The sequence below is a fragment of the Ursus maritimus genome, unplaced genomic scaffold, assembly GCF_017311325.1.
Source record: "Ursus maritimus isolate PB19 unplaced genomic scaffold, ASM1731132v1 scaffold_28, whole genome shotgun sequence".
Taxonomy (NCBI): Eukaryota; Metazoa; Chordata; class Mammalia; order Carnivora; family Ursidae; genus Ursus; species Ursus maritimus.
In genome coordinates this window covers 2357068-2371183 of record NW_024425341.1, presented here as the reverse complement: position 1 = coordinate 2371183, position 14116 = coordinate 2357068, and the positions used below count along the sequence as shown (strand labels likewise).

General features: G+C 44.4%; 1 protein-coding gene across 1 annotated transcript in view; it reads left to right on the top strand.

Moving 5' to 3' along the window:
- The first annotated feature begins 13099 nt into the window (after window positions 1-13099).
- Window positions 13100-14116, top strand: part of AP3M2 (adaptor related protein complex 3 subunit mu 2) — an 18638-nt gene continuing 17621 nt past the window's right edge. Inside the window, exon 1 of the mRNA XM_008706295.2 lies at window positions 13100-13124. The gene's annotated coding sequence lies outside the window, so the exon portion shown is untranslated. The remainder of the gene's footprint in view (window positions 13125-14116) is intronic.

Below are 14116 nucleotides of genomic sequence, written 5' to 3'. Positions count from 1 at the left end.
CTGATTAGAAAAACTTCCAAACATACAGAAAATTTAAAAGAAATGTACAGTGAAAACCCATATACCCTCAGCCTGGATTCTATAGTCAGGATTTAATTTTTATTAGCTGGCATTAGTATTTGCCTGCCTGTGAGTGATGTTGAGTAGGGTGATAGCTCTGCCATAATTACATAGGAAGTGTTCTGTTCCTACTGGTAAGTCCAGTGCTTCGTAAGAGTTCTGTACTACGGCCAACTTCATGAGTGCTTTAAACAAGCCAACACAGGTCAGTTGTTAACTGGGTGGAGGAGCTTAGAGTTCTTCCCAGCTTAAAGAAACAAAATTTCAAACTCAAAAAGTTCTCCAGCTTGCTGCCTAAATACACCTACAGCTTTTGGCTCTTATAAGCAGGTGTTGTCCATAGGCATAAACCCAGGACTTTCTGGTTGTGCAACAAGAGAGAAACTGCCAATGTTCTGAGCTAAAGGTGACAGGAACAGTAGTGGCGAGGAAGGGGTAACTGGGATTCATATCCTCCCAAATCAATTTTCCTAAAAGTTCTATTTTATGATTAGTGGCAACTGTCTCCACGGAAGGTACAGTGCTCTTTTACCACATGCTTTCTCCTACAAATTCATACAACCTTCTCCGTTTTTCAGAATCACTAAAGCTTTTAAAGAGAAAAGGAAACACAAGCCTTTGAAATCTAAGGAAGACAGTGGCAATCATCTCTCTAAGCTCGTTCCAACTACTGTACATGATATCAAAGCTATGTATTTCAACTCATAATAATTGCTTCATTTTGGCAAAGTATCATATATCCTTGGCTTTTTCTTTTCTTGGAAGGTCTTCAGTTAAGAACAGCCTCCAAAGCAAAGCAGTGTGTGCTCATCAGTGAGCTTCCTATCGCAGGAAAAAAAAAAAAAAGCATTGTGGCTGACTGAAACCTAAGGTAATACATATATCATCTTTATCTTGTAAGAACTGAAAGAAATTTCTCAATGCTAAAGCCCTTTGAGACAGCCCTGAATGTACGTTTTGGAACAGGAGAGGAATACTTGGGCAAATATAAAAATAACACTTTTAGAATGGGGATAACATTTTAAATTATAAAAGTCCTTTTCACCTCTCTAAGTGCATGATCTTAACTCTAAATCAAAACTCAGCAAACATTTTCTGCAGGGGGCCAAATTGTAGATAGTTTAGTCTTTGTGGGCCATACTGTCTATCTTACAGTATTCGGGTCTGCCATGGCAGTGCAAAAGCAGCCCTAAACAATAGATGAACAAATGAAGATGGCTTTATTCCAGTTAAACTGTATTTATGGGCACCTACGTAAAGACTGCATTCGTTATTCACAAAGCAAAGATCTCATATTTGCGCAGCACAACCAAGCTATAACATGAGTTAAAAACTTACAGGCCCACAACACTTTGCAACACAAGCTCCCTCACACACAGTCTAACTCTTAATGTTTAGATACCGTTTATTCAGTTTGTGAAACCACGGGATTAGAAGGTCATATTGAGCCTATATCACTGTCACAGTAATTTAAGAAGCAGCATGTGAAGTAACTGCTAACAACATAGGTAGGCTGCAGAGTGAGTCAGACGTAAATTCAAGTTCAGGTTCTGCAGCCTTCTAGTTGTATGATATCGGGTAAGCAGAAGAACATTTCTACATGTTTCTTCATTTGTGAAAGAGGCAAATGGTTTGTGTGGACAATTAAAAGATATAATACCTATCAAACTCTGAGTGGTCAGTAAGGCCCACAGTCCATGTTCGATAGATGTTACCTTGTTTTCATTGTTGGGTGAAGTCACTGCTAAGTAATTTTCATTTTTATCCGTGTAGAAAGACCATGTCATTGGGGTTCAGTAGTCCATTTCAGATTATAAATCATTTTGTAGTTAGGAAAATCACCCTAATGTGATGTCATTAGTTTAATTGGGGAGCCCTGTGATTAATTTGATATAATAATAGATGGATTATACAGTGGGATCGTCCAATATCAGTTGGTTCTCGGTGTATATTTTCATATTTGACTTGCCTCTGTGACTTATCTTTACATCTCTGTGAGTTAATGGTATTTGTATTGTTTGTATATGTATACTTTAAAATTAATATTTATTTAAGCATTTAAAAAAAGGCATTCAGATGACTTATGGAGAGTTCCAAACCTCATTAGACAGTGTTCAAGCAAATACAATCTTAAAGTTCCCCTTAGAAGTTTTTTTTTTAAAGAGGTAATACATGGTACATAGGACAAAATGCAAAAAAGTACAAAAGACAATATGGCTTTCTGAAAAGCAAGTTTTCTTCATCTCCCCGCTATATACGCTAGTCCCACACCTGCCCTACTAAGAAGCAACCACTCAGATGCAAACACACATACACACCACTACGTGTGTCTACACGCTACTCACACTGTTCTGCACCTTGCCTGATTACTTAGACTATACCCGAAAATTCCCATCTCTCTGCATATAAAGTTGCCTTGTATTTTTTAAAGGCAGCTTAATGTTTCATCAGAGGGATTACGCCCCGCACTATCTAACCAGCCCCCGGGGACGGACTTCCAGGTTTTTTTCTAATTGTTTGCTGTCATTAGGAAAACTGCAATACCGCTTGTAATGTCATCTTTACACTACAATTTTGTTTTCTCCCAGCACCACCGGAAAGTGATTGTGGGGGGCCTCCCCCCCCCTCCCGCAGGCCGCGGCAAGGGTTCGCGGAGCCGCGGGTCCGTCCCCCAGCACTGCTGGGAAGCCTCGCGGCGGCGTCACCCACGGAGTGTCGGGGCGTGTGCGCCCCCGCGGGGGCGAGCGCGCCAGCCCCACGCTGATTTCTGGGGCGGGCGGGCGTGGGCGGCAGCGAGTCGGGGAGCAAGTGGCGGCTTGCTCTTCTGGCCGCGAGCGCGGAGCCGCGGTGGCGTCGCCATCTGTGGTATGCGGCCTGGCGCGCGCCTCCCGAGGAGACTCCGCCGGCTACTGTCCGCCGGCCTCCCGGGAACGCAGGGAGGTGTTCAAAGGTGTCTCTGAGAAACAGGCGCAGGCCGGGCAGCCCCGCTCCAGAACAATGGGTCCTTTCAGCCGCCCCCTTCAGATGGAGGGCTCGTCACCATGACAACCACCCCGTTATTGAAAGTCGGAGCCGGTCCTCGCCTCAGACGCTCTCCTCGCCGGCTCCCCTCCCCCTCCGGCCCCGCCGTATGGTGTGTGTGGCACTGGCAGCTGTTGTCAAAAGAAGGCACCTCTTTGTCTCCAGGGGATGAAAGACATTTGGTTTTCATCACCACCCTTTCTCTTCGCCCGACAACTTTTCTCCGCGCGCTACACCCCGTCCCCAGAAGGCGCCCCTGGATGCGAGAGCCCAGCCACGAGCCGCCACCCCCTTAGCTTTGCTGTCTGTTTCCTCCCGGGTTCCCTCCTGCCGGAGCATTTCTGCCTTGACCTCCAACTCTGAGAGTCACTAGAAGTCTCTCTCTCCGGGGGAGCGTTCAAAGTAGGGGAATGCACTTTAGAAATCCCGGGCTTCTTCTCGGCGACCGCGCTCGCGCGGTTCCCCGCCGGCCGCTTCTCCCCGCAGACCCAACAGCACCACCTTCCGTAGCGAGGAGCTCATTGCCCGGTCGGTCCGCGTTGTTAGCGCAAAAACTCCGCGCGCGGCTTGACACTTTCGGCCTGTTCACCAGCATCAAGACCAGTCGGTTCATTAGACGCAGGCCTCGGTTTTAGGGATGTCGCACGCAGGCAGCTAGACAACCTTCTGGCTGAAAGCAAGGCGACACGACGATGGAAACAATAGCCTGTGTTTTTCTCCAGCTTCTAAATGAAATGTATGACTAAAACATGTCTTAAAGTTTTGCATTACCTTTCATTAATACCTAAATACGATTTACTTAATTTTTCTTTTCCGTGGAGGAGCTTTATAAAAATTTAAAAATGAGAAAAAAGTCTGGCTGATCATGTGTCTGGGATTTGGGGTTCAAGGAACAGTGCCCCTGAACCTGTAATCTGCACCAGGGATTCTTGGAACAGATGGTGTTTTCCAGACCTATCTGGAAATTGGAAAGGTTACACTGGTGAGAGAAAAAGCAGGGTCAAGAAGGAGGAGGGAAGCAGTGGAGAGAAAAATGCAGGAGCTTTTAGTCACCAGTGTGGGGAATCTCTAGAGAGTGTAAAACCAGCTTTGTGGGGCTATTTTGGAGATAAAGATAAGCTTAGGATTCTGTGTGGATCAGAAAAATAATCAGTATTCATAAAATCTTATCCTCGAAAGGGTAGATACTAGAGGAGGAAATTTGAGGATACCTGCTTCAAAATTCATTGACTCTTTCTACTGTTACATTTTTGAATAAAGTTTTAAAAGGGTATTTTTTAAAAACTTTGGGAATGTTAAAAGTGTAACAAGTGAAAGGGAAGGAAGTTCAGCAGGTGACTGACAAGAGGTACATTTTTCTGGTCTTTGCTTTGGATTACCAACAATTACTTTTGGTAAACAGGAAGCAGCCAAGTCTGGCACACAGGAAACAAGTATTTGCAAAGTGAAGGTTTGTTTTTTTTCCTCTGAGAATAATTTTTATCTAAATAACTACCTAGAAAATAATAAGTATGTTACTCTGAAAACTTCTCTTTATAATCCGGGCTTCTTTTTTCCCAACATTACTGAATAAATTTTGGAGGAAATTCTGTACATTTTCCTGTGAGATTTGATTAATATTTCCCCAGTGATTTCAAATAAGAGTCACAATAGTGTCATGATTTGAAACCCTAGTTATGTAAGTTAATGGGTTTTTTTAAAGTGTTGAAAATTGTTATTAAGAAACAAAAGCCATCTTCCCTTTCTGAAAAGAATACTCATGGCTATATCTGTAGGCTGACTTATACCAATAGATACATCATTTTGTTATATTTTTTACAGTTTTATATTTTATTACAGTTACACATGAAACGATGTAGAATACATTCTCTAGAGCTCAGTGGTCACCATGGGGATTAAGACAAGGCCAAGTAAACAGAACCCCAGGATTCTGATCCCTATGTCATTCTATTTTATCTGTTTTTCTATGTAAGCTTTCATTTGTCTAAAGTATTTCATTGCTAAAAAAAGAAAGAAAAAAAGACCATTATTAGTAGAAATTGAGAGTTGGAAAAGATCTTTTTTTTTTTTTTTTTTTAAGATTTAATGTATTCGAGAGAGGCAGAGCACAAGCAGAGGCAGAGGCAGAAGCAGGCCCAGGCAGGGAGCCTGATGCAGGGCTCGATCCCAGGACCTGAGCTGAAGGAAGACGCTTAACCTGCTGAGCCACCCAGGCACCCTAAGTTGGAAAAGATATTGAAGATAATTTAGTTCAATCGTCTCATTTTACAGGCAACATTTTGATCTAAGGAATTTATCTAGATAACCTGCCCAAGATCACGTGGTCAGTTTGTGGCTATTTATGACCCTGTGACCAGTTGCCATCCTACAGTCCTTTCAGATCAGAGCTGACCACATTGCCCCCTTCCCTGCCATCACTTACCAGACCTTCTTGTTACTATGGACATGTTTTTGTCGTTTCTTCTCATTTTAATCTATCTTGTGGAGATTACATAAAAGTTATCTTTGTGGTGCTTTCCTGTTTTCCAGTCAGCCTTCCCTAAGTCTTTCAGTTCCAGACTTTATTTAAAATATCCAACCGATTCACGAACTGTAGCTGCTCTATTCGCTCCCACTGCTTGTGGACAGCCTGTTAATTATCTGCCCAGTTTCCGTTGTCCTGTCTTCCTTAGTAACAGAGTCACATTTGGGAGGTGGGGGCAGTAATGTGCCCAGTTAAAAGTATTTCCAAGACCTCTTTTAGCTCAATACTGAACTTACTGAACTCCTCACCCCCGCCCCTGGCTCATTTACATTTGCTTTTTGTCTTTCCTCCTCCTTTTTGCCTGGAATATGGCTTGATGCCTGGAGCCACAACAACAATGTTGTGAGCCTGAAGGTGAAAGCCCCACCCCAGGCATGAAGGAATTGCAGTCTAAGAGAAGCCTGAATCCTTGATACTAAGTTGACATGCCATCGCCTGATTGTGATCCCCACTGGCTCCAATTTAGGATAAGAACAAAGTAGACTAGGAGTTCAGTTTTACTGAATGAGCTTTTTTTTTTGAACACTTACTAGTTACTTCTGTAGTAGTCTGTACATACTCCATCACAGGACGTATAGCATAATAATTCATTCACTTGGTCATGTAATGAAACAATTTCTTCCTCCACTGCCTACCCCCAAAGGTAAAGAAAAGGAGCTAGCTATGGAAAGACCAGGGGGAAAAAAAACCCTTTCAAGCAGAGGGAACAACATATTCTAGGGCCTAGAAGTGGGGAGCGGGGAGGGTAGGTTGGAGGGAGGGGCAAGAGACTCATTTGGAGAGATGCAAGGGGGTAGATAAAAGATGTGCCTTAGTCCATTCAAGCTGCTGCAACACAAGTACCATAGTCTGGGTAGCTCAAACAACAAACATTTATTTCTCACAGTCCTGGAGGTGGAGAAGTGCAAGACCAAGACACCAGCAGATTCGGTGTCTGGTGAGGACCTGCCTCATGGTTCATAGACAGCCATCTTTTCTCTGTGTCCCTCCATGGTGGTAAGTCTGGGGTTCCTCCTTGGGGTCTCTTATAAGAGACCCATTCATTAGGACTTCACTCTCATGACCTAATCACATCCCACAGGCCCCTTCCAAATACGTCCCATTGGGCATTAGGACTTAACATATGAATTTGGGGGGGACACAAACAGTCTGTAGCAAGGTGGTAAAGGCATTTGAATTTAATGCCGTGCGAAGGCATCGGAGGGTCTAAGCTGTACATAACCCTTACTAGTTTTTTTGAACTCACTTTTGCTGCTGTATATAAAATGAATTGAAAGGGGTGAGAGTGGAACTGGGAGACCAGTGTGTAAGTGGTTTAGAGTCTTTCAGGCAGGAGGCGATGGTGGCCTGAATTGGGGTTGTGACAGTAGAGTTGGAGGGAGGATTGATTCCTGATGTACTTGGCGAGGGAATCAACAGGGTTTGTTTCTGGAATAGATGCAGGGATGAGGGTAATGGAGGATGTCAGGATGACTTGCAGGTATTGGTATGAGTAGTTGAACATGTAGTGATGTTGTAAAGAAGGAACAGATCTGGGAAGAAAACTCAAGAGCTCCTTTTTGCCCTGTTAAGATGTCTGTGAGGCCCCTGAGTGCAGATGTCAAGTGGATGATTGGATATGTGGGTCTGGAGGTTTATGAAGAGGTTAGGTTGGAGATACAAAATCAAAATTAAACAATTAAAAGAGTACTTACACTCATGAGGTCATCTAGACAAGCAGTGTAGAGAGAGAATGAAGGCACATCTAACCAGAAGCCACGGAATAAGGCTATGCCCTGGGTAGCGCATCTAGCGATATTCACGGTTGGATATTCCTGGGTATAGTATCTAGGGAAGGAGCCATGTGGTCCAATGATTACTTCTCTCAGGAGACTAGAACCAGGAGGCCAGCCCGATACTGCTGGGGGAGGGATGCTGATGTCTTCTTGTCAGGCAGGGTTTGGACAGGAACTTGAGATGGCTTTGCTGGGCTTCCTAAGAGGAGTTACAGAGAAGTTTCTGCCAGCTGGAAGCAGGGGTACATCCTAGGATACCCTCATCACATCACATCTTGTGAGCTACATTATTAGTTGCATGTGACTCTTTCTGTTAATTTCCCCTTTATTATCCCCAAGTCTTTCAACAAGCTTTGTATAAAAGTGTCAATCCTGGTCTTTGCTCTGCTATGGGAAATTAAACAAAAACTAGTGCGTCTACACTGTGTTAAAGAGTTAAAGGAATACTAATCTCCCAAGCTTGCATAGTGGGAGAAGCCAGTAGCAGGAGTCCCTAAGAGGAAGGTGAGTCTTTTTTTTGAGGGTTAGGGGTATTACCTTTAGGCTCTCCTCTCCAGAAGGACAGACTCCTTCCATGACCAGCCTTAAAGGAGCTGTTTTTAATTTTTTAAAGGGACCTGGTCTTTTCTTTAGAGTTTTTTCCCACATTGGATTATAAGCTCCTCGAAGACATGCTCTAGAGTCTTTGTACCTTAGTGTCCAAGAGATAGTCAGCACTCCATAAATGTTAGTTTAATAGATGAATGTATATGTATTTGGCATTGAGATATACACACTGTGGTTCTCAAGGAGTTTACAGTCCAGTTGTGGTGATCAGATTGCATACATGAATGTGTGGCAGTGTCAAAAGCACTGTAGGTTACATAAAGGAGCTGTGAAATGCTATTTAGTCACAGAAGAGGGAGAAATTACTTCAAGTGTGGGTTCACCCAGCTTGGGACAGACTTCGTGGAAGAGAAAACATATGGCTGGGCCTTGAGGGCTGGAGAGAATTTCCACAAATAGGATGAGTAAGAGATAAATACATGCCAAGAAGAGGGATCAGTGAGAACAAAGACATGGAGAGAAGGCATTCTGTTTCTTCTGTGCATGACCGTGGTGAGGTTTGATGCAAGGGAGCATTCATGGATAGGGGGAAGAAGTGTCAAAGCTAGAGAGGGATTTTGGGGTCCCACTGCAGAGCCCTTAAAAATGTCTTTCTCAGTGAGCAAGGCCTCTCTTGTTTCAGACCAAAATATTAATAATAATAATTAAATAATTTTCAGGGAAACCTGATAGTTGAGATTGGCTTCTCACAGTAGAAAAACAGTGGCGCCTGGGTGGCTCAGTTGATTAAGTGTCTGCCTTCAGCTCAGGTCATGATCCCAGAGTCCTGGGATCGAGCCCAGCATCGAGCACAGCACCCGGCCCCACATCGAGCCCCTCACTGTGGTCCTTGTTCAGCCAGGGGTCTGCTTCTCCCTCTCCTTCTGCCGTCACCCCCACTTGTGCTCTCTCTCTCTCTCAAATAAATGAATAAAATCTTAAAAAAAAAAAAAGAAAAGAAAAGAAAACTTCTGAGCAGTGAGAGCTGTTAAACACTAGGGTGGTTTGTCAGTGGCAGGTCTAGAAAATCTTTTCCCAGAGATTTCTATATATAAAATGGACTTGCTATTTGTCAGTGGTTTCCTGTGGCCCCTCTTAATACCATGACAAGGTACCCTAGGAGCTCCCAAAGTCTATGATGTTTCATTAAATTCAAAAAATATTTGAGTGTTGACTTTGGACATGACGCTTGGCATTGCCATGAATGAATTCATGCAGCCTCTCCCTCCCCTCAATGTGGTTCTCTTCCAGGGATCCCCATCTCAACAAATGACACTTCCATCCATACAGCTGCCCAAATCAGAAACCTACGAATAATCCCGGATTCCTCATTCTTCCTTCATTCTACCTCCAAAGCACCTCTGGAATTTGTCCACTAATTTCTCCAATCCCCCATGCTGGTTGAAGTCACTAGCAGCTCTCATGGGGATTACTGCAGTAGTCTAAATGATCTCCCTACCCCCACACTTGGCCCTCTTCAAGCCATCCCCCACGCCTGGTCTCTCTGAAATGTAAATCTGAAAGCGTTTCTCTGCTTAACATTTCTTCAGTGGGTCTCCTGGCCCTGGCTCCTGAGAAAGGCAGGTGTGCACAGTCTGTGCCAGACCAGACCACTTCGATCTTCCTGTGTGCCTGAACTCCAGCTGTGTTTCTTACCTACTTACTTGATCTTCAGCAGGTTACCTAAGCATTCACTGCAGTTTTCTCATCTATGAAAAGGAGATCATAACGAATTAATTTTAGGGGCGTTGGGGAGACTATATTAATCTGGATCTTCCTCTCCTCTGTGAACCTTTAAATTTAGAGTGCCCCTGGACTCTGGTCCTCTTCTCCATGCTCATTCCCTTAGTCATCTCAGCTGGACTCATGGCTTTAATAGCCATATCCTGATAACTCCCAAATGTGCATCTCCAGCTCAGAGCTCTCTCCTGAAGCCTAGACTCATATATATCCAGCTGCCTTCTCAACATGGTCATTTGATGGCTAATAGATATATTAAATTTAATATGTCCAATTTTTTTTCATTCAAACCTTCTCTGCCCAAAGTCCTTTTAATCTCAGGTGTTGGAACTGTCCTTCCAGATGCTCAGGCTTAGTTGCCCTTCACTTTTCTCTTGTTCTCACTCCTCATTTCCCATCCACCTGGAAATCCAGCTGGCTCCTTTTTCAAGCTGTAGGCAGAATCTGACTCTTCCTTCCCACATCTGTGGCTGCACCCTGGACCAAGCCCCATCATCTCTCACCTAGATTACTATAGCAGCTTCCTAACTGGTCTCCTTCCACCCTTCTCAGGCCAGCAGATTGATAAAGCAGATGCTGTCACTCCTTTGCTCAGAGCCTCCCTTGGCTTCCCATTTCACAACCACTACAAGCCAAAATCTTTATGACAGATTTTAAGACCCTATGTAGTCAAGTCCCCAGCCTCCGTTTTGTAACTTCATTTCCTACTTTACCCCTTGTTCATTCTACTCCAGTATCATCCTTACTTTTTCTGGGACTCTTCAAGCATGCTCTGGTCGTAAGGCCTTTGCACTGCCTGTTCCCTTTACTGGAACGCTCTTCCCCCAGATATTCCCATAGCTAACTCCTTCTCCTTCAAGTCTTTGCTCAAATGTCTTTTCTCAATGAGACATACTCTCACTACCCTTTTAAAAACTATAACTTTTCCTCCAGTCCTATGACATTCCTGATCTCCCTTCTGGTTTTTTCCTACTGCACTTATCACCCTCTAACATACTATATACTTTACGTATTGTGTTTATTGATTGTTATTTGTCTTTTCCCACTAGAATGTAAGCTCCACTAGAGCAAGGATTTTTGTTTTATGTTCACTGGTGTTATGCATCCAAACACCAGAACAGTGATGGTACATAGTAGGGCTCACTAAATATCTGTGGAATAAATGGATAGTGCATGCCACACAGTTTTTATGTGCATATGTGTGTGTGTGTGTATATATATATATATATGTTTTGTATATATAAATCATTATTATGCATTATAATTATATAATTATAATATATATTATTATATATCATTTTATAAGGAATATATACAAACAATTATTAAGCTCACAATCACCTGGTTCCCATGTATCTTCCTATTCTCATAGTCCCGCACTCTTTCTCCAATTCTAACTCAGCTATACTTAATTCTCTCATCTCTAGAGCTTTCCACATGTAATCTTCTCTCTATCCTTCCACCCTTTTATTTGAGGAATCTACGTTCATCTTTCAGGTTTAAGTTTAGGACTTCCCTGACTCTAGGTCAGCCCCCTCCACCTTGCTGCCCCCCCTTTTGTTCCTTGCTCATCACACTGCTTTGTAAGTACTTGCTTCTCATTTGTCTTCTCACCTAGCATCTGTGACAACAGACACTATGCCTGTGCTGGTAGTCATTGCAACATGCCCAACACCCAGCACGGGGCTTGATACATAGGAGGCTCTCAGTAAACATTAATGCAATGAATGAGAAAGGCCCACAGCAGCGATTGCATTTCTGCACCTTCGACACACATTGCTTAGTAACCCTGTGCAATTGCATCTTGTGCTGCTTCTTAAGTAATAACAATTGCTAACACTTTTCTAACTCAATCTTCACAACTCTGTGAAGTGGGTACTCTTAGTGCCTTTATTTGAGAAGGCAGGAACTTGAAATTTAGAGAAGTCAAGGTACTTCCTCAAGGTCACAGAGCCGGCAAGTGTTGGATCAGGATTAAAGCCTAGAGCCCCTAAGCTTATACGATGCCACATCATTCAGCCATTTTAATTTTGGACTTTCTCTTTTGCTTATTTAAAAATTAGTCAACTATCTGTCCTTAACAAGTATGTCAAAGAACAATCCATATCACCTTTAATATGCATTTATCATGGCCTTCTTTGTGGAGGAGCTGCCACTTATGCTTCCTTTCACCAAAGTGAAAATTAAAGCCCGAGCAGGGTGACAGCCTTGTGGTCTAAATCAACATTATTACCATTAACACCAGTTCGCCATTTTATCACACACATGCAATGTGCCAGGCACCTTTCCATACCTCATCTTATTTAATAATTAATTTTTGGTTTAAGTAAAGGTGAACCTTGTCTGACTTCTACTTCATGACTCTCTGGATCACAATGATTTGAATCACTTAAAATGTATTACTGAAGTCATTAGAACTCCAATGCAATTTGCAGAGAGACCTGCCCAACTACCTCATTTTATCGCACACATGCAATGTGCCAGACACCTTTCCATACCTCATTTTAATTAATAAATTATTAATTAATATCAATTATATAAATATATAATTTTATTATATATAAAATATATAAATATAAATATAAATATTAATCTTAATTGATAAATTAATTAATAATTAATTTTTGGTTTAACTAAAGGTGAACCTTGTCTGACTTCTACTTCATGACTCTCTGGATCACAATGATTTGAATCACTTAAAATGTATTATTGAAGTCATTAGAACTCCAGTGCAATTTGTAGAGAGACCTGCCCAACTACCTCATTTTCGGATCTGGGAACTGAGATTCCGAAAGGTTAAGTGCCTTGTCCAAGGTCAAGCAGGTCGTGGTCTAGTTGGGGCTGGGAGACCTCCGGAATCCAAGTCCAGAGCTCCTGGTAAGACGCTATACAGCCAATCACCTTTACTTCCCCCATGCACATCAATGAAAAGGCATCGTGTCTCTTTTTAAATGCGTTTATCTAATGGAAAGTAGTTATCACTGCTCATGATTTATTATTATTATTAGCATCCTCCCGAGGTACATTCCAGGGTTACGCAGGTGGCAGCAGCCGCCCCTTTGTGACTAGGTGACTAAGGGCCAGACGGCCCTCAGACTGATCACGACAGCCAATCAGGGTTCGTAGCCACAGAGCTGCACCAATTGGAGATTACCGAAGTCTCAACAAGGGCTAATTGGGGGGCTCAAAGCCGAGAAGAATGTGACTGGCGGACAGCGATCAATCAGAGGGGAGGAGCGGATCACCGATGTCCAATCAGAGGCTTTTAGATCTCGGTCGTGGGCGGTGCTGGCGTGAGGCCCACGCGCCAGCCAATCAGCAGGTGAGGTGAGCGGCCGCCGGCGCGCGTGCGGGGGGCGGCCGGGGGGCGGGGCCTGTCTGCGCGTCGGAACGGTGGGCGCTGCGAAGAGCGAGGCTGGGTGAGGAGGGCTGGCTACCCGGGTCAGGGTTGGGGGCAGCGCGTGCACGCACCCGGCCAGGGTCTGGAGGTTGGGGACGGGGACGCGCGAGGGTTCGGGCGGGGCGCGTTCAGAGTTACGGGTTGCCGTGGGATTGTCCCTTCGAGCTACGGGATGCGGCGGGGAACGCTGACAGACCGAGTACCGGGCTAGGGTGGTGGCCAGCTCCGTCCAGGTGGCTGAGGGAGGAGGGACCCTGTTGCCATGGCAACGCACGTGTGCAGTCTGACGAACCTTTTCATCGCCTGAACGTGCGCACACCTTAAATCTGCCCCCTTGGCCACCCCCGTCCTAAACGGCCTCCATCATCTTTTGCTCGCAGTCAGCTGGGCTGCGACCAGCGCAAAAATAACCCACTTAGCAGCCGCCTGTCCTCCTCCCCAGCCTAGTTACCCCCCTCCTGCCCTCCCTGCTGCTGCCTCGTCCGCCGGCTGAGGGATTAAGCTTGCCCTGGGGCACTTGGTATAACAGGCCTTTGCGGTTAGACCACCTGGGCCAGTTCACAGCCAGCTCGTGGAATGGCCATAGCTGGGGTCAGCGCGGCCGTCTCAAACTAGGGAAAGGCACGGTAGAGATGCTGCCACCTGGGAGAACTTGGGTATCCCCCAGAGACATTTTTTTAGGGCATTCAATGCAGAACCTTGTTCATAACAAGTACTCAGAAAATGGGGTCTTGACTGAAGACCACAGTGATGGCTTTCTATCCGTGGACCAGCGCTGTCCAAAGTTATATAAAGCGAACCAGATATGTAATTTCACATTTTTCTAGTAACCACATTTTTAAAAAAGGTTAAATTAGGGGCGCCTGGGTGACTCAGTGGGTTAAGCGTCTGCCTTCAGCTCAATTCATGATCCTGGGGTCCTGGGATTGAGTCCCCCATCGGACTCCTTGCTCAGCGGGGAGCCTGCTTCTCCCTCTGCCTGCCGCTCCCCCTGCTTGTGCGCGCTCTCTC